The following is a 21873-nucleotide window of genomic DNA, read 5'->3' on the forward strand; positions in this document are numbered from 1 at the left end:
GACACAAAGTACTCAGGTGTCATCCAAGTGTCATCTAGCGTCTTCTTTTAAAACAGTTAGACTTAACATTTATTACAGTTCTGTATAAAAGGGACTATATAGCTATGCCCAACCATGGATTACAATTTATATAATTTGGTACTGTATCTGCAGACTATGCCACCAATGTCATACATATATACACATTGCCTGCCTGAACTGAAAATTAAATAGATGTATGCCTCTCTGACATGATTGATATTATACAAGTATAATAGGATTGTTGTTACCCTTTATTACACTGGGGTCACTTCATTTTTTGTGTGTGCTTGATTATTTATACAGAGAAGAAGGCCTGTTAATAAATTAGGAGCACCTCTAACTGTCTGTGTGCCAGAATGTAGAATCTATACTAGCTATAGATAATATATATATATATACTAGCTGGTACCCGCGACTTCGTCTGCGGTGATTGTAGAAGTGGGTATATACAAGCGCGGGTAAGGTTTTCGTAGTGTGTATAAGGTATCTTGTATCTTGTTTTTTGCTGTAATTCAGAGAATACGGGAGACTTTTGTGTTGAAGTTAATTTGTATTAGAGCTGCTATATATACGGTGTTGTGAGAAACTTTACATAGTGACTTTGGGACAGAAGTATTTGAAGTTAACCTTTTCCCGCCGATGGCATTTTTTGATTTTCGTTTTTGACTCCCCACCTTCTAAACCCCATAGCATTTTTATTTCTCCGCTCCCAGAGCCATATGAGGTCTTAATTTTTCCTGGGACAAATTTTTCTTCATGATGCCACCATTATTTATTCTATATAATGTACTGGGAAGCAGGCAAAAAAATCAGAATGGGGTGGATTTCAAGAAAAAATGCATTTCTGCGAGTTTCTTACGTGCTTTGGTTTTACGGCGTTCACTGTGCAGCCAAAATGACATGTCCCCTGTATTCTGTGTTTCGTTACGATGCCGGGGATACCAAATTTATATGGTTTTATTTACATTTTGACCCCTTCAAAAAAATCCAAAACTGTGTTAAAAAATTTTTTTTTGAAAAGTCGCCATATTCTGACAGCCGTAACTTTTTTATACGTGCGTGTATGGGGATGTATAGGGCGTCTTTTTTTGCAGGACCGGGTGTACTTTGTAGTTCTACCATTATTGGGAAATGTTATTGCTTTGGTCACTTTTTATTCAAATTTTTATCAGAATCATAACAGTAAAAAAATGGCGGTTTGGCACTTTTGACCATTTTTCCCGCTACGGCATTTACCGAACAGGAAAAATATTTGTATAGCTTTGTAGAGCGGGCGATTTCGGACGTGGGGATACCTAATATGTATGTGTTTCACAGTATTTAACTACTTTTATATGTGTTCTAGGGAAAGGGGGGGTGATTTGAATTTTTAATCCTTTTTATTTTTTTTTATATTTTTTTTTTACTTTTTTTAACTTTTTTTTTGCATTTATTAGACCGCCTAGGGGTATTGACATGGGTGGGCGGTGTCGCGGATTGTCAGAGCGGTGGGGGTCGGCAAACATGGCTGCTCTGGAGCGTTAAAGAGCGCCTCGTAGAGAATCGTTAAGGTGAGGGGCAAAGTGGTAAAGTATATGTATATGTGATTGTGTGGGGTTAGGGGCGAGGCTGCAGAGGGCAATATGAATTTTGTGGCTTGCTATGGTCCAAAGTGTGTGAGATTGCAGAGATGGTGGTGTGAGTTTGGGTTTTGTGAGGGTCCTGGCACAAACGTATGTGCGCTATTGTGACAAAAAGTAGCCTATTATTTAATCGGGTGTATTAACTATGTTTGTGGAAAATTTCAGCCAAATCGGTGGAGCGGTTTTTCCGTGATTGAGGAACAAACATCCGAACATGCAAACATCCAAACACACAAACCCACAAACTCACAAACTTTCACATTTATAATATTAATAGGATATATATATATATATATATATATATATATATATATAGATAGATTTGCACAACATATGGCATTTTCTGATGTAAATGATAGAAAACAACAAAAAATAATATCAAAATTTGTGCAAATTGGGCATGCACTAGAATGTGCATTTTTTTCCACCACAATTCTGTAGAACAAACCTTATTAAATTTCCACTTTGTGTGTTCAATTCCTAGTGGTGTCTGCTTGCTGTTGGTGGATGCCCAGATTCTTACTTACAATTATAGACTAATAAGGTACGACGCTAGGTTCACACTAGTAATGCCTCCCCTAGGACCAGAACAACTATGAGAGACAGACCAGTAAAATAGAGGTTACACATGGATCCTAGTGGACTCCTTTGACTATAATGTTATAATATTCTCACTTTGGTCCGCATTGAACAGAGTTTCTTTGGCCCATGCAAATAACGATGATAAGCCAAGAAAAACTGAAATACTAATAATGATGGCTACACTGAGTGCGTCCTAGCTGGAAATGGCAATGTTACAAACAAGTAAACATGTTTCCAACCGTACAATAAAAATCACACTAAGTACCAAAGCCCCTGAATTGTTCTCATGTCTTACTATAATTGCAGTATTTACCAGAGGAAGCCAGATCAGGAAATAAACAGTTACATTCGATTGACTCCTACTTTATGGAAACAAGCTGGCTGGCGACCACGGCCACTAAAGCTAAGGATTCGGCACTGGATAGTATTTTTCTGACTTGGTCTGTTTTTCACAAACAGGAAAACGGCAATGCACTTGGCAAAGAATTTGGAAGAGAAAAAGAAAATCGGGTCCAAGAAGAGCAATATTCCATTGGGAATGAAGATTTCAACTAATTTGTAAGGACTATACTCTATCCTCTAATGGATGCAGTTTTCCCACGTACAACAAAGTGTCCACAGTGAAGGATACACAGGACACTGCTGATGTTCCTGAGCTCCTCCAGTTCATGAGCCATTGCCATGGGAAACAAAGCCAATCTTTCTCTCTCTAATATGTGCACATAAGGATCAGGCCTGGCACCACACATTGGATTCATAATGCCTTATGATTCAACACACTGGCTTCTTTCTCAACATAAACCTCAAGGGCTCTCCTGCCAACTAATAACATCTTGGACTGGACTCCACCAACATTTTTCTTGCTTTTCCATATGGTAAAGGATAACGCTGTGCCAGAGATTGTTTGCCAGATTTAACACTGAAATCATGTTGCAGATATTCCACACAAATATTGCGTCAGTAGAATAGATCTCAATCGTCAGTATTCGCTGTCTGATGCTACACATGAGCAATGGGTATATTGAGCAAGGTAGAGTTATGTTACTGAGGTGTAACTTACCATTGGGAGCTCCAATACAAACAGGCTCACAATCTAAATATCGTATCAGTATGGGAGCAAACTCATGGAGTACGTACAGACTCCTTGCAGATGTTATCCTTTGTCAGATTCTAACCTGTGCTACTTGGGAACACTGCTAACCCCTGAATCATCTGTACATAAGAGTTATACATCAGCGGATATTCTCAATATACTGTATACCTCCAATGTTTAGACCAAATGGGATGTGAACACAGTCTTACTAATATTTTATTTCCTCCTGGCATGGGAGATACTTCCCTTTTTATGTTCACACTTATTTTACTGAAATCTATTAAAATTGAATGACAACTAAAAAAAAAACAAAAAAAACCCCTCTGCACATGTAGATAAGTTGCTAGCCCAATTTTTATTGCTAAAAAATAGGAACCTTTCGGGGTAACACGTTGAGTCAGTGGTAGCCCTGCAGCCCTGGAGTCCTGGGTTCCAATCCTGCCAAGGACAACATCTGCAAAGATTATCTATTTTCTGCCTGTGTTTGCATGGATTTCCTCCCATACTCCTAAGGAATACTGATAGGGAAAAATGTAGGTTGTGAGCCCTATATGGGGCTCACAATCTACATTTAAAAAAAAAGTAGGAGCCTTTTGACAAAGTTTTCTGCATTTAGGCCGGAGACACAAAACAGGAGTATGTATAATTCTTGTATATGAGTCCAGCAGAATCAAGCACTAGAGGAATACCTAAGACTCACACCCTGTGTAAAGATATGTGGACGCTCCTACCAATTGTGGATTTGGCCATTTCAGCCGCACCTACCGCTAATAGGTGCATAAAGTGACTCACATAGCCATAAATTCTCCATAGACAAACAATATTAGTAAAATGGCTCATTCTGTACAGCTGGCTGGCCTGACCTCAGCCACCATAGTACTGGAAACATCAGACACAGCCATGTATTTACAGAGGTAGTGAATAACACTTTGTCAACTGGCAGTCTGATGGATGGATTTAGATTTGATGGATGCCAACATAAGGCTTGCTTTATCACGGTATCGTCTGGAAAGGCCATTTTATATTCAGCATACCAAAGGTCTCATGCACTTACAGTAGGATCAAGTCACAAAACAATGGTTCCTTAAGTTCAGAGTAGAAAAGGAAACTCAACGACTTCAACCCCATCATACACTGAAGATTTACAGTAAAGAAGAATCAAGATATGTCTCCTATGATGGTGGTTTCCAACCTTTCCAGATGGTACAAGACAAAAACACCAAACATGTGCTGAAAGCCACAGTGCCATCCTGCTGGGAGTTGTAGTCCTGCAACAGCTGGCTAGCCAATACTGGGGCTGCACTAGGGGAGTACACACAATGTCATCTACAATGGTCTCCTAGTCGAAGGTTATGCAAGAGGTGAAAATCCCTTTATAAATTGCAACCGAAAGATGTTTATTTAGCAGTTTCTACTTTACGGCATGGGGTCAGTGGTTTGGTTATTTCTTTAGTTTTTCTGTTTTAGTTATGTGTTACAAATGTCATAGCCACAGTAGAAGGATCTTGTGCATTGTACTAAACTATTTTTAATTTAACCCCTATCTGGTGGGGATGGGGGAGCCATTGAGCGATCAGAATAATAATTTTGAATATGATTATATTGCATTTTGTTCCCTTTGAATTGCATTAAAAAATAATTGGTCAATAAAAATGATAATAATGTGAATAATTTTGAAAACGAAGCCAGTATCACAGGGATAATACATACAGTGATGTCACAATAGAAGGAGTGATGTCATAATACAAGTATAATGCACACAGGGAAGTTAAATCATAGAGATAATATAGACAGTAACGTCACAGTACAGGGATAGTGTAATGTCACAGTATATAGGTAATGCACATTGTAATCTCACATAATGGGATAATATACAGAACATAGTTGCAGTGCAATACAGACACACAATGTGAAGTGAAGTACAGGGATAATACACACAATAAAGCGAATTCATAGGGATAATGCAGACAATAATGTGCAGGGATGACGTACACAGTGGTGCACATAATAGGATAATGTGTACTGTAATATCTCAGTACATGATATAACTGAATGAAGAACCATGCACTCCTTAGATATTAAAGATATTCCAATCAATTTATTGAATAACAGCAATTCCAAACTTATCTTTTGGTCTCAGACCTTGGTAAGTGGCTAAGTGTAATTGTGAGTAAACCGCTTCTGAATGCCGTGGCTTACCCATATTACCATTGCACCACTTAGGCTTAGTTCACACGTGAAAAAAGCCTAGCTGATTTTGTCACTGATTTTTCAGCGTCGCTTTTTTTGAACACTGTTTTTTGCATTGGACGCTGTTTTTGACACTGTTTTTGACACTTTTTCAGTCGCTGTTTTTTTGAAGCTTTTTTTTTTGCATTACAAAAAAGTACATGATAAAAAAACGCTAGCGGCTTCAGTCGCTGTTTTTGCCAAAACAGCTGCAAAAACAAGCGACCAAAAACCGCTAGTGGTTTTTTCAGTGCCCCATAGACTCCTATTCATTTTTTCAGGCGTTAAACGCCTGAAGAAAGGTCATGTCGCTTCTTTTTCTGCTAGCAAAAAAAGCTAGCAATAAAAAAAGCTAGCAGAAAAAAAAGCTAGCAATTCACATAGGGCTACATTTTATGGAGGCTGATTTGGCCGCGAAATCAACTGTCAAAATCAGCGTCCATGTCCCCGTGTGAACTAGCCCGTACCTCTTTTGCACCTTTTTCTGTCTACATTCAACTCTTTTATGGAGACCAGGACTATATTCACTTTGCCATTCTTATTACTGTATCTGATGAAGGTCAGTATTGGGCTGGACTCCACCTTTGCACCCAAATCCACAAGAGTGCCCCTATCAGCCTTTACTGTGATACGGTACAGAATTGCATTTTATGAATGGAGATGGGCTCTCTTTATTGTTGGCCCCCATAGTAATTGCTACCCCAATAGTAATACCCATAGTCTTTAGTGTCCTATAGATTTGAGCCTCTTCTAAAAATCTTCTCCAGTATAGTGAAAGAAATCAAGGTCTATTACTTCTCACTTCTTACAAGAAGTGTTCTTTGAGCTGGACCCAAGCCAAGTGCACTGAAACCTTATGGGTGTGATTGTGTAATGTAACATAGTAGGCTTTTTCCTCATTTCCTGTTCTAACCGTCTGATTCATTAGTACTGTAGAATTTTGGTACAAACTGTTTACAAAGGTGATTAGTAGGAAAATTACATATGAAGTGGACCAAGTGGTGTGGAACAGTGACTGCTGGGGATTCAGCGGGATGACTAGTCCATGATATTTGTTCCTTAATACTATATAGCTCATGGTACACCAAACAAGAAACTACTATGTATGTGTGTTCAATAATATATCAACCTTGATATATACTAGAGATGAGCAAGTAGTATTTGATCAAATGCCTCGCTCCCATAGGAATGCGTGTAAGTGGCCGAACACCAAGGGGTTAACTGCAGTGAATATTTGATGCGCTTAACCCCTTGGTGTTCGGGCCGCTTAAACACATTCCTATGGGAGCGAGGTATTCGATCGAATACTATTCTCTCATCTCTAATATATACCTTATTATACACCTTAAATTCTATTTACCCGTTTATGATGTTGTCTTCACCTTGACAGTCACAAGCTGTAGCTGTCTTCCATCTTCTAAGGGTATCTGGAACATAAGACATGTGTTAGATTCATGGCCATGTAAAGCTACAACTTTCTATAAGCCAAGAATTTATCCAAGTCCTTATTCTGGACTTCCAATGGACTGGTCCTATTGAATCCAATAAACCCATAATAATGGTTGTCTAATAATTCTTATGTACAATGTCTGTGTTCGCATTTCCAGCTTCCAGTGTGCAGTATCACAGAAGCAGGCACATAGTTGAGAACCATACAGGGATATGATAGACATTGACAGCTGTATTAATAACACAAATCTTTTCTCATAGGAATGGAACTAGGAGAAAGAGCCAACATTCCTCACGCTAATCCTCATACTGCTCCACAGATCTAAGACAGACAGAAAATAAAGGTGACAGTATTTGTTCACATGAGTAAGTATACAATGGAAATATCTATCACAATTAGCCTTTATTTGGGGACTTGAAACCCCCATTTAAGGTCCGGAATACAAAAGCATTGACAAGTGTTATGCATGGATTATGACCATGTTCTCTGTTCTGCTTTAGTTAGAGGATTGTGTTATGTATGTGTTAAATGAGTTGCCTGAGACAGCACCACTCTTACCCAGGGGCTATAAGTGGTATTGCAGGTCAGATCCACTCACTTGAGCTGCAACCTTGTACATCCTCTCTAAATATGACATTGATAAAACGGCATATGACATAGATGAACGGCCAGCAGCTTTTCCTCCATACCCCATACACAGGTCATCTTTTCTGCATGTTTTCTTAATGGGAGGAGGGAGTAAGCCGCCATCAGACACTTTATCTCTTATATAAAAGGATTGGAAAGGATGTAATCCTTTTACACCAACAGCTGCCATTATTGCATCTGCCAAATTAGATGTTCGGCTGGTCTCCCTGAAATTGGTGAGGTCATATGCCATTAATCCAATGTAAATGGCTAGCTTTACTCTTGTAGGATGAAAAGAGTTTAGTGTGGTTATCCCCTATCCATAACTTGCAGATGGATGGTGGTCTGACTTCTCAGACCCCCAAAAATTAGGGGGATGGGAGTTTCATTCCCCACTCTAAGTGGAACAGTGGTTTTCCCAGTACAAACCATTCCACTTAATTCAGTGGGATCACCAGAGATAAGTAAGCATTGTACTTTGGGTAAAACTCTCCCATTCTCCTAATTGTTGGGGACTTAGTGGTCAGATGTCCAGTTATTCCCTCTCCTATGGATATGAGATAATTTTGTAAGATGGAAACACCCCTTTAACTTTTTAATACCAGGAGGAATTCTAGACATGTCATTTATAGGTTCCTGGGACATCAGTATGGGTCCTGATCAGTTTAGTCCTAAGGTGCGACTCCTCTCCCATCTACTGTATAGACGTCCTCTGGCCCATAGGAGAGATGACAAGTACATTTTATCTTAAAGGAGAGTTCTATGTTTGGTGCCTGACAGTAAAGTTGGTGCAGTGCTCGGTAACACATCCAGTGCTACCAGTAGACATAGCATTAATTCTGGAAGCCTGGTGGTAATGGCAGTAAAGTACATTACCAGATCCGATTTACAGTACGGAAGACTTAACTTGGATATTCCATACTGATCAACTGCCTTGTATCAAAGTTTAATGTATTTGTGTTTAGCACAATTTCCAATGATCTGCCAATAGCTTGTAAAAATCACTTTATTTCTAACACTCTGTGAAATTATTTGTGGCATCCTAGTCAGTGAATCTTTATACAGATTTCTAATTTGGCCATGCATTCACAACTATCCCCCTATTCACACTGTCTCATTACAGATTCATGTTGCATGGATCAGCCTGCTGTGGGTCCTTGTTGTACCATTGGGTCCATATTGTTTTGCACTTGCTGTGGAAATGGAATCAGCCATTGAACGCTGCATTACCCCCTACAGACATTACGTATAGAGAAGAGTACTATGAGTATATAGCGACACAATGTTCATTAACCCTTGTGTAACATCTCTGCTTGTTCGGGTCACTGTGCCACCCTCTGCTCGCATTCTGCGGTGCATGAGGCGTGTGCAGTTTCATTCCTTGCTTAGAGTTTTTGGTTGCACTGTGTGAACACGGCTCTATTTCTGTAATTGATTTTCCACCACACCCTTCTTCTGCCCTTGTTTGCCTTTATTCATGAAGTGGCTAATTCTGGTCTTGCCGTGTGATTGACAGCCTATTCACCTATCAAGTCCAGGGCGGGTTCTTCCACCCTATTTATTCTTGGCTCGCATTCACATTGGTGCTTGCTATTGCCTTGTGCCTGCCGGCTTTTCTCTTGCTGTTTATTCTTGTAAGCGGATCTATCAATTGCAACTTTTAGGCCGATGGGTCCCACGTTGTAAAAATGCAGTATCCCCTGCTACCTCTTGTGTCACCCCCTCTACCTCATAGATTGTAAGCTCTTGAGAGCAGGGCCCTCAGTCCCATTGTGTGAAATGACTTTCTTTGTAATGTCTCTTTCTGTCTGTATTTGAACTCTACAAATTGTACAGCGCTGCGGAATATGTTGGCGCTATATAAATATAATTTATTATTATTATTATTTTATTTTTTTTCTCAGTGGCGGTAACACATGGAAAAACATTGTACTTTTGCAAATCGCAGCATGTCAATTATATATACGGAAACGCTGGCTTTTTCCGTATAGGTATAATAGGACCAGAAAGTCCGCAGAGGAAAACTTCCTTTTTTTCCCCAAAATTGTCACTATCTCTCTCCAGTAAGGGGTGGCGTAGTAAATGGACTAACATCCCAGGACAGAAGTTTTAAAGGTGTGCCAAATTTATCAAACATGGTGCGACATCTGATAAATTTGGCCCAAATTATGGCAACAATGATGTTATAAATTCTCTTGATGATAAATCTCCCACAATGACTGGAAGTATTCCCCATATATAATCATACCGGTCATGGTAAACCAGGTACTCTAACGCTTGAATTTCCTGTGCATGGTTTTGGGCACTTTGTTTGCATTTCCCGGTGTGTGGCCAACCTCACATGTAGGATGTTTAGTGACTTTCACCATAATGATAGCCTATTACTGCTGCTTTAAGAGCCCGGCATGCCTTACAGTATGTATAAAAATAAGCTATACGGCTGTGTTTATCTGCTACAAATGACATGGATGTAAGAGAACAATGTAACTATTCACATGCTCGATGATTAGAAGACTTCTTCGGATACATCATCTTGTAAGCATTCCCTGTGTATTTATTTTTAGCGAGCCTTGTAAACATTTCGCTTCCTGGTTGTGCGACTCCCGCCTGCGCCTCTGTATATAATATATCCATTTAACAATGCAAGGGGCTGGGAGAAAGGAAACTTATCCTCAGCGGACTTGCATTGTGGTTTATTTGTATCATAACCTTTAGCTCAGACAGTCTTTGAGTAATGACTGAAGTACAATCCGACGGCCATTTCATCTAGAACAATGCCCATTGTGTTTGTGCTCATCTTAATCATGTCTGAGCGGGCCGAGTCACTGGAAGAAATGTCACTCTACGTCCAGAAATTTCACATTTTATATACAGTGATAAAAGGGAAATAAACTAAATTATCAATGGGATTACAGTGTCTTCCAATGTTCTCTCGTGTCTAGACAAATTGCTGGACTTTATGACTTCCTGGCAAATTCCCCTCATGCCTGTTACAGGTCATCTCCAGACTCTTCAAAGAAGTTCTAAAGCAATTTGTTTAATGTAAATAAAGCTTAAAGGGGCTGTCCAGGATAAAAAAAGAAAGATGTCTGCTTTTTTTTTGCCCTAAACAGTGCCACCCTTGTCCATTGATTGTGTCTGGTATTGGGCTGAGCTGCAATTCCTCACCACCTGTAGTCATATGGGGTAGGTCGTTCGTGACTTTTTAACCTAACTTGCAACTAAAGAGTCACAAGTAGCATTTTTATCATTGCCACTTATCTTAAAGTAGGCAAGAACAGCATCATAGGCCTTGCTTCATTCACTATTTTCTACATCACTTTTGTGATCTGTAGTACGGGGGCACCACAAGGTACAGTTCTTGCCCCATTCCTCTTCACACTGTACACTGCTGACTTTAGGCACAACTCATCCAGCTGTTACTTACAGAAGTACTCCGATGACTCTGCTATAGTAGGCCTTATCACTGATGGCGACGATAGGGAATACAGAGACTTAAACCGGGATTTTGTGGAATGGTATCAGCGGAACCACGTTAGGATTAATGCTGGGAAGACCAAGGAGATGGTGGTGTATTTTACTAAGTGGAGGAGTGCCTCGAACCCGGTGGACATCCAGAGGACGGGCATTGAGATAGTCAGGACCTATAAGTACCTGGTTGTGCTCCTCAATAATAAGCTGGACTGGGCTGATCACCTGGATGTGCTGCACAGAAAGCAGCAGACTCTACCTGCTCAGGAGGCTGAGGGCCTTTGGAGTTCATGGGGCCACTTCTTAGGTCTTTTTTCAACTTTGTGGTAGCATCAGCCATCTTCTTCGGAGTGGCTGCTGGGGGAGTAGCATATCAGCCAGGAATAGGAATAGACTTGACAGGCTGGTTAGAAGGGCCAGCTCTGTCCTGGGGAGCTCCCTGGACCCAGTATAGGTGGTGGGTGACAGAAGGATACTGTCTGTGGTGAGCTGCATGCTGGAGAACAACTCCCATCCCATGTATGAGACCGTGATGGCACTGGGTAGTACTGTCAGTGACCGACTGCTTCACCCCAAGTGTAAGAAGGAGCTATCGGAGATCCTTCCTCCCATCCGCGGTCAGGCTACATAATCTACATCAGGCTAAGCGGAAATCACTCCGCACAGAGAACTAAATGATCCTGAGTCTTTCTCTTCTTCTTAGTTGCTATGACTCCTAGTATCTTTTATATCTGCTATGAGCTTCTATATGTTCTTTCTTCAATATATTACTGTATTATACACACTGCTGTAACACACTGAATTTCCCCATGGTGGGACTATTAAAGGATTATCTTATCTTATCAATCTTTGCAGCTAAAAGCTGGAGTAGGCTTATGCCAAGATGAACAGCCCAATGGAGGATGCGCCAGAACACACCTATATCATCACTGTTAGATGGTTTACAGTTGCCTGTATACCTAGGAATAATAAGAATTAGTGGGCTTTATAATGCAGACATGGATTGTGTACTTTTTACAGTCCATGTTGTATTACCCTAGTGCACATCTCCCATACATGTATGGTTGATGTCGCCAAGAACTTAGGTTAAACATGTCTGATGTGTCAAGAACTTGTCATTGAGCAGAAACTATGCAGATTGATGTAAATATTGATTACAAAAGTTCCAATATAGCATTCAATTTCGTTAATTTTTATCCATACTCATTTGTGGGATTAGGAGTCCAATGGGCGGTCCTACTCAGTGACTGACGGCTGTCTTTTTAATCAAAATCCTACAGGGAAGTCTGTCAGTCACTGAAAGTGATAACCCCCTGGACTCCTGAGCCCTGAATGAGCAGAAATGTGAAGGAATAAAATACTGCTTATACTGGATCTTATACTATAAATTTATATATTCATCCCATTAATCAAACCATGTTTTGGACTTGTGAATTGGTGCCTCAATTGCTCAGATATCGCTTTTTTGCCAATATGCAAATGAGGCTTGCAGAGCAACGGGGGTGATGCCGCTTGCCTCTTGTCAATATACAAAACCCTTGTTGCTCCAATCTTACAAAAACAGTGATATATCTGACAACTGAGGCACAAGTGGAAACCACTGTATGATTCAGGCGACCCCCTAACCTATGTTCGGAACATGGTTGATATGCTGTGTTCAGGTGACAGACTCCCTTTAAGAAATGTTTTAAATTGTCCAATAAATGGTTAATAAATAAAACAGACAAGGTGGATGATGAATAATTTTTGTAGACATGTATATAGTGCAAAGACTGTTGTGGACAGTATTGTCTGATCTCATGTATAGTCTTCACTACGGATATACATTTGGATTTGATTTCGGGGGGAGTTACATCAGATCTGCTTAGTCACCGACAACAGGGATGATAAAACAGTTCCAAGTACGGTTTTTAGGAATGTATATGGGAAGGGACTGACGATCACTAACATAACAGCTTCCAGACGAGATAATAACTTGTACATCTTGGATGCCATAAGAATTTATTCCGAGGTTTGCGTGGACTAGTCAGCTTGAAGCAAGCTGGGGATGTTTACTTATGATTATAAGTGGATATGTTACACTACACCTTTAACAAATACCTGTGAATAGTGCCCTGGAGCGAAAGATTAAGGAATTTCATTCTTTGTTTATTACACCAGATTGCTCCATGAACAAAAATAAGCAATGTACAGCAGCTTCACCGGCAGCGCCCTCCGTGTAGAGTGTCTAATCCTCCATTCTTCTCTTCTACAAGTATGGATAGAATATAAGCCCTATGAATACACCACAAACCTTCACAGCTAAGCACTTATGTCAGCCCCTCTGAAAGAGCAAATAGCTGGGTGCAAATAGGTACGCAGGTGTAATGTGCACAGGCAAGTCATTGCTTTACTGCATTGCTGTTACTTTCCCCCCTAAACCAGCAAAAATATTAAGATACGTTCACACAGCATTTCTGTTGAACTAAGGCTATATTCAGATGACCATGGATAAAACAGCAGTGAAAGACAGACAGCACTGTTTTTTCAAGGCAGTTTTGTATTCATCTGCAACTTGTTTTTACAGATCCCACATAGACTTGACTTTATTTACAGATCCTGGAAAATGGACAAAAATTAGATATGTGGACGGGCTTGTCAAAATGGACCATCAGAAACTGCAGAAACTGAACCTGTGTAATGACTGGGGGAAATGTATTAACCACTCTGTGCCACTTTCTAGTACAGAGAGGTGAAAATGTGCTACATCTTTGGCGCAGGGCCCCCTCTTGTGCCAATGATGCAACACATCTCCCATTCTGCGCCATGTAGAAGGATTCCTCGGCCCAACTCCTCTGGCCAGAGTCTATTTAGAGGAGGGCTCTGGACTGCCGCTGGCTATTAAGTGTTTCCTCTAGTGTTCCTGACAGTGAGCATTCTCCTTATCTGATTGCCTGTGCTCTGACCCTTTACCTTGACCTCTGACCTTGCCTTTGCCTCCTGATTGTGTACTGTACCTGCTCCTGTTTATGACTTCGGCTTGCCTCTAGAGCTCTGCTTTCTGAACACTTCTCCACTATTCCTATTACAGACTTGGCCTGCCTGACGTTCCCTTTGGATTTCTCACTGTACTGCTTTGCCCTCTTGCTGACGACCCGGACAGTATGCCTACGATTTACACTCTGTCGCCACCTGCTGACCACCCACCTTAGCCTTCTGGATCCCTGGACCTACACCACAACCCGAAACACCTGCTGGTAAGAGATCTCAGTTTCTGGTTTACTGTGATCTGTGTGTTTGACGTTACCCGACCCATAACGCTCTACCCAGCGGTGCAGACAAGTCCATCCCCACCATCAGGGGCTCTGGTGAACACCATTGTGGGGTTGGAGTTGTTGCCGCCTCAGGGATGTTGGAAATGCCATGCTTGGGATTATTGTGTATTCCCCCATATCACCAGTCCTGAGCTACACAGCTGCTGACATGGGGACTTTATACTGACCATTGCTATTAGGGCTGTGTACAGTCATTTAATGATTATGCCGTAACCAATGTGCACTCGTCGCCAGATAGTTCACATTAGTATAATGGCATATTTTAGAAGTTATTAATCTGCAGGCTCAGTCTCCAAATTTCTACCCAATGAATAGTGCCATGAGGACTACACTCATACCCTCCACCTGCCAGGATAATATTAGACATCATCCTATATGTGAAAAGTACATTATAGGTTGCACTTTAGTATACAGCAGGGAAACACCTACTGTACAGACTGAGATGAGTGTAGATATAGTAATATATGGGTGCAGTAATGGTGCACACGACACACTGTTTTAGGTAAATGACTCCTGCCTATGTCACTTGTAGCCTGGCATTTCCTCCAGCCAATAACCCAAACACTGTTGAGAGTCTGTTTCCTGCCTGCTGTTATTGAGTAACCCTTATTAAAAGTACACCAGCAAAACACTGTTATCATGACTTCACTTACAGCCTTTTGCTGACTTCCGTAAATAGATGCGTTATCTGATTGGCAAGCCATAATATAATAGCCTAATAATGAAATGACTTCTGGCAGCAACACCGGATATATATATACTATATATATTATACACTGCACATATCCCACCACCGTGGAATTTAAGAATGAATGTATTGGACTTTTAAAGGATCTGATCAACTTTCTAACCATATTTATATTACAGTAATGCATCTTAAGAGGAGTCTATCACTAGGAAACTAAATAGCAAACCAGTGCGTTATAGCGGACATTATATTAATCTCTGATGCCTCGCAATGCCAGCCTGGGTCAGGTGACGTCTGGTCCAACATTGAAGATGGCCAAAATCAGCAGGGAGTGCACCAGAGCCAGGGAGAGGTGTTGTTTTTTTTATGTTTGCATCCTCCCCTGGGTTTCCGATCATTATACTCTGGGGTCTGAAAAGACCCCACAGTGGGGCAACACGGTGGTTAGCACTGCAGCGCTGAAGTCCTGGGTCCGGATCCCACCAGGAACAACATCTGCAAGGAGTTTGTATGTTCTCCCCGTGTTTGCGTTAATTTCTTCCCATTCTACAAAGACATACTGATAGGAGAAAAAGGAAAAAATGGTAAATTGTGATCCCTTCATGGGGCTCACAATCTACATTAAAAAACAAACAAACAAAAAATAAAAAAACACACCCCATAGTATAATAATTATTCATGGTTGGTCCAAAATGGGGCTTAATACTGTGTGCAGGGGCCACTATGGGGGATAATACTGTGTGTAGGGGCATAATACTGTGTGCTGGGGCCACTATGGAGTATAATACTGTGTGCTGGGGCCACTAAGGGATATAATACTGTGTGCTGGGGCCACTATGAGGCATAATACTGTGTGCTGGGGCCACTAAGGGATATAATACTGTGTGCAGGAGCCTCTATGGGACATACTACTGTGTGCTGGGGCCACTATGAGGCATAATACTGTGTGCTGGGGCCACTATGGGGCATAATACTGTGTGTAGGGGCATAATACTGTGTGCTAGGGCCACTATGGGGTATAATACTGTGTGCTGGGGCCACTATGGGGTATAATACTGTGTGCAGGGGCCACAATACTGTACTCAGGGGCCACTGTGGGGCATAATAGGGTGCGAAGAGGCCACTATGGGACATAATACCGTGTGCAGGGGCCACTATGGGGCATAATACTGTGTGCAGGGGCCCACTATGGGGCATAATAGTGTGTGCACGTGGGGGGGTTCAGAGGGCTGGGGGGGCCATGTCAAATGTTTACCTTTGGGCCTCATCATTCCTAGTTACTCCACTGTGTGTATGCATGCTATATATCCTGATCTGCTTGGATTTGAGACTATAGTTTTATGTTTTTGGAAAGTAAGATGGTAGAAATGTAATTTGTAAAGGAAAGTTATAGAGCATAGAATTATAGTGCAGGACTGAATAAGTGCTATGCCCACAGTAACACTATATTATCGAGGATAGACAATGCTTAATGTGCAGGAAATAAAACACCAAAACAAGTTTTTGGGACTTTCTTATTTCTAAGTAAGAAATTAGCAAGAAAAAAATCTCAAGATTTATCTGCCAAAATGGGCAGTGGCGGTTAATTCTCACAAAAGCGAGGTCAATGAACTTAGATTTTATTTTTGCATTTTTAGATATTTCCTTTTATCCTTTCTGAGAGATCATGACTTGACTATAATGAGACTTGTCAGGTTTCTTTATTTTCCGGGTACGATAAATTAACAGCCTACGCTATTCTGCCCATAAAAGCAACAGAAACGTGATGGAGCTGCATGAACTGGTGCCAACTAATGGTATAACGCCAATGAAATCAACGGTGACATTAATGGAGATGAATCTGTAAAAATAACAGAACATAAACATGAAGAATTGCGCCAGCGTGGCTAGAACCGAGGTGTGTGAAGGAGGCTGTATAAAGAGGCAGTGTCCCTGAGGCTCTGTATTGTGGAACCCTCGGCGCTGCATATGTCCACATACAGTGGGTATGGAAAGTATTCAGCCCCCTTTACATTTTTCACACTTTGCTTCATTGCAGCCATTTGCTAAAATCAAAAAGTTCATTTTATTTCTAATTAATGTACACTCAGCACCCCATCTTGACAGAACCCCCCCCCCCAGAAATGTAGATATTTATGGGATACTTTTGCAGACTCTCCGCCGTGAAACCAATTTTTTGGATGGAAACACAGCACCAAGAACAGCAGAGCAAGTACGCATGCTGGAGTTGTATTTTTGGTAACAGCTGGAGTGCCGAAGGTTCCCTACTAGAGATGAGCGAGTAGTACTCGATCGAGTAGGTATTCGATCGAATACTACGGTATTCGAAATACTCGTACTCGATCGACTAACACTCGCTGTTCAAATGTAAAAGTTCGATGCAGAACCAGCATTGATTTGCCGAATGCTATACAGTCGGCCAATCAACTCTGGTTCTTCTCCTACCTTTAGAAGTCTTCTCCATGCAGCTTCCCCGCGGCGTCTTCCGGCTCTCCATTGACTCTTGTAGTGCGGGCATGCGCAGTTGGCTCTGCCCAGGCCCGGTGCCTGGCAGAACGAATGACGAGCCGGAAGACGCCGCGGGGACGCTGCAAGGAGAAGACTTCTCAGAGGATCCAGCCCGATCCTCACTCGTGGACTTGGTAAGTATAATTTGATCGAACATTGCCTACCCCTGAAACGAGCATTTTCCCCCCATAGAGTATAATAGGGTTTGATATTCGATTCGAGTAGTCGAATATTGAGGGGCTACGCGAAACGAATATCGAACCTCGAACATTTTATTGTTTGCTCATCTCTATTCCCTACCCCTATCCTAGACCATAGAACGCCCCTGCATTCATGGTCACATTCACTTTTAACCTATTAAGACAACAGACTGTCACTGCAAAAATGTCCTTTGGGAACTTATCAAGACAAAAGACTGTCACCACTAAAATGGTTAAATACGGTTGTGTTCATGGGAAAACCTTAAAAAAAATTCTTTACAGGAATCCTTGGTTGCCCTTAGGATCAAAGAAGTTCTCAAGATAGGATACTATACCACATTTTCAAGTTTTTTTTTCCCATTTCTGTAACCTCACGGTGATGATTCAAGCAGATTTCAATGTAGACCAAGAGTCAAGACTCATTAACTGATATTATGTCCTTTAAGCTGATGACAGCCAGATTAATCCCAAACCTGCATTTCTGAGACATCGTGCAACAGCCCAGACCATTCCTAGGTTTTTTTTTTCTGTTCAAAGCAGCGCTGGCCCAAAATGTAATCCCCCCATAATATACATGGAAATAGCTTCGCAGAAAAGGATAAATGAACCAAAGCTGAAAAAACATTTGTTTCCTTCTCATTGATCAGGCTTCTATTTACACTATATGCATTTTATTAGCAAAAAGTACATTAAAAGATCATTTGCAACAGGATTTCCTCAAAAGTGAAATATCTCATGTATCTAGAATGTTCTGTAAAGCATTTGGAAGACATTTTCTAAGTGACTTCAATGTGTTTTCTGCCTCTATCCCTGTTGAATCAGTCATTAGTAATGTAATATATACATAATAATTGCCTAAGCGGTGGTGGATAAAGAATAATAAGACTGAGGACGAGACAGTGGAGCTGTTGCCTCACAAACTAGCAGTATGGTGGCTTGGCCTGGTCATACACATTCGATACCTGTCATCTGAACACTTGCTTGCCTGACATCACTGGAATCTATTCATCTCCCCAAGAAAAAATGAATTGGGCATGCTGAAATCCAATGGCCTTATTCTTAACTCCCCTGGCATCTGCCATTGGGGGAGAGTTGGGAGACTTATACATGTTAGATGGTCAGCAGGTCCTGCCAAAAGCAGCAGATACAGCCAACAATAATCTTATGTGTCTTGTTAGGTTAAAGGGATTCCATCATTAAAATGCTATTTTTTTCTCACTAACACATAAAATAGCCATAAGAAAGGCTATTCTTCTCCTACCTTTAGATGTCTTCTCCGCGCCGCCGTTTGGTAGAAATCCTGGTTTTCTTCGGTATGCAAATGATTTCTCTCGCAGCACTGGGGGCGATCACCCATGCTCAAACAGCGCTGGAGGCGTCCCTAATGCTGCAAGAGAAACTTCCAGTGCTGCCTCCATCTTTGTCTGAAACGGCCTCTCTTTGCGTCTTCTTCCAGTGCTGGGTTCAAACTTCTACTCATGCGCATTCAGCTCTATCGGGCCTCGGGCAGAGCTGACTGCATATGCCCGCGGCCATTTTTTTTGTGGCTGCTTACACAGTAAGCTGGGGTAAGTGGCGACAAAAAAATGGCTGCGGGTATGGGCAGTCGGCTCTGCCCAAGGCCCGACTGCAGAGCCAACTGTGCATGCCTAGAAGTTTGAAGCCAGCGCTAGAAGAAGACGCAGGGAGAGGCTGTTCTAGAAGAAGATGGAGGCGGCACTGGAGAGTTCTCTCGCAGCATTGAGGATGCCCCCAGTGCTGCGAGAGAACTAATTTGCATACCGAAGAAAACCGGGATTTCTACCATACGGCGACGTGGAGAAGACATCTAAACGTAGGAGATGAATAGCCTTTCTTAAGGCTATTCCTATGTTTAGTGAGAAAAAATAGCATTTTAATGATAGAATCCCTTTAAACGGATTGTCCCACTATAGACACATCACATTTCTGGGAGTCCCCGCACCCCATAATAGTGTATAGAGAGCTAGCTGGTCATGCAAGCGCAATGAGAATGCAGGAGGACTTTTAAATTCCCCATTCTCCTGATTGTTGGGGGACCCAGTGCTCAGGCACCCAGCGTTGTGGCACTGATAATAGGACAACCCCTTTAAGTGGTTAGAACTAGAGATGAGCGAACACTATTTGAAACTGCCGTATCGAATAGCACGCACCCATAGCAATGAATGGACGCAGCTGGCACGTAGAGGGTTAAGTGGCCGGCTGCCGGCAAAGTCAGCGTGTCGGCCACTTCCATGCATTCCTATGGGAGCGTGCTATTCAAAACGGCAGTTACGAATAGTGTTCGCTCATCTCTAGTTAGAACTATTACTTGCAGCACTGGATAACATGAGACCAAAAGCAACATCTGAATCATGTTATTATAATCTCTGGGTAATGTACTTTCATTCACAAAAAAGGGTTGTGGCTGCACCAGAACTAGCACAGCTCCTTACATTGTCTACTGGTCTGGAGTGGTACTACAGCTCTCGCCCATATATATATATATATATATATATATATATATATGTATATAAGATCATATATGTATATCTTAAGGATTGGCAAACATGTTAATATTCTATATATGTACCTGAAATACGGGATTTAAACTGTACACCCGATTAAAAACATGGATTTATAAGATTGGTGGCAATCATGGCCGTCCAGATGGCGATTACCAATTTGGAGGTCTTTTTATTAGGTCTCATGGTGCCAGTTTCATAGAATCTACATGGCACTTCCCTGAAGCACTTTTCCTTTAATTGTGAAAATATCAATTGACATAAATGACTTTAGTCTTTCGCTTTGCAGAGCTTGATATGCTGGTTGTTCAGGATGGAAAACGCTATCCTAAGCAAAACACTTCACACAGATTGCAAATGATAATATGATCTGGAACATCAACATTCACCATCCATAAAATTGAAGTGTAGCAGCAGCGCAACAATCTCACGCTCCGCTGTTCCAGAAGAGTGAGGTAGAAATTCACCTCCTAGATTTTATATGTCCCATGGAGCAGTACACAATGGGTGATGTTATCTGTCAGTATGAGGTATGACAGCGCTGTACCTGGCTAGGATCAAGTGTAAGATCTGTGACAGCTGAGACTACTAGGCAACTACATTTAAGAGATCGTCTGACCTTGACAACTCCTTTTCAGATTGCTCCTCTCCCCCTATAGCTGACACTTGAGGAAAGGATGTCAGTTTTAAAGGGGTTGTTCGGGATAAATTAAAACTTTACCCTTAAGCTAAACTTCTAATAAACTCCCTTAAAAAATACTCACCGACACCAGTTGTGGATCCCAGGTGAAGAGGCAGAAGAGGAGACAGCACCACCCTAAAGTCATCTCCAGGACGAGAAGACAGGTAAGTATGATGGGGTGGGGAGGAGGTTGGGGGACTGAATTAGGTAGTTAGTTAGATAGATAGGACTTGTGGTCCACGGGCTAGATAGAGAAATTGGAAGTGGAGAAAAAGTGAGAGGGGGCATCTGAGTGAACTGCAATGCATTATGGTAGTTGTGAGCTAAGACAGCAGGATTCTACCCATGTAAACAAATGCAGAGGACACCAGGAGCTCCCACAGAAAGCCAGAAATCACTCAAAACACTTCTAAAAGTAGATGGGTGCACTTATTAACCCATCGATAGCAATAACAGACCTTTTTTAAAATTATTTTGCCCGGAAAACCCCCTTTGGAAAACCCCAATGGAATCGTTCAGAGAATTGATGTTGGTACAAACATTGTTCAACTCCACTTCTCAAGCAGACCAAGAGGTCTGAATGTATTCCATAGAGAAAACACTGGACTGCTCATACTTCCAGTATATCAACAGTGCAATACTACAGTTAGGGCATATTCACATCTGTGCCAGAGACTCTGGTGCAGACCCCATCTAAAATTTAAAATAAAAAAGTCATGCAAGCCCAATTTTTTGTCCAGAGATATCAGGAAGAAAGTAATGGTTACCCAACAGACATCACTATAGCCAATGAAGTGTTTGGGGATTGATCCTATGAAACATAGGGTGAACATACCCTGCAGTCACACAGTCAAGGTTTGTTTA

General features: G+C 41.4%; 1 protein-coding gene across 1 annotated transcript in view; it reads right to left on the minus strand.

Moving 5' to 3' along the window:
• Positions 1–21873, minus strand: part of HDAC7 (histone deacetylase 7) — a 243983-nt gene that overhangs the window by 109127 nt on the left and 112983 nt on the right. The window contains exon 3 of the mRNA XM_075265793.1: positions 6908–6974. The gene's annotated coding sequence lies outside the window, so the exon portion shown is untranslated. The remainder of the gene's footprint in view (positions 1–6907; positions 6975–21873) is intronic.

Source organism: Leptodactylus fuscus, chromosome 2, assembly GCF_031893055.1.
Source record: "Leptodactylus fuscus isolate aLepFus1 chromosome 2, aLepFus1.hap2, whole genome shotgun sequence".
NCBI classification, from domain to species: Eukaryota; Metazoa; Chordata; class Amphibia; order Anura; family Leptodactylidae; genus Leptodactylus; species Leptodactylus fuscus.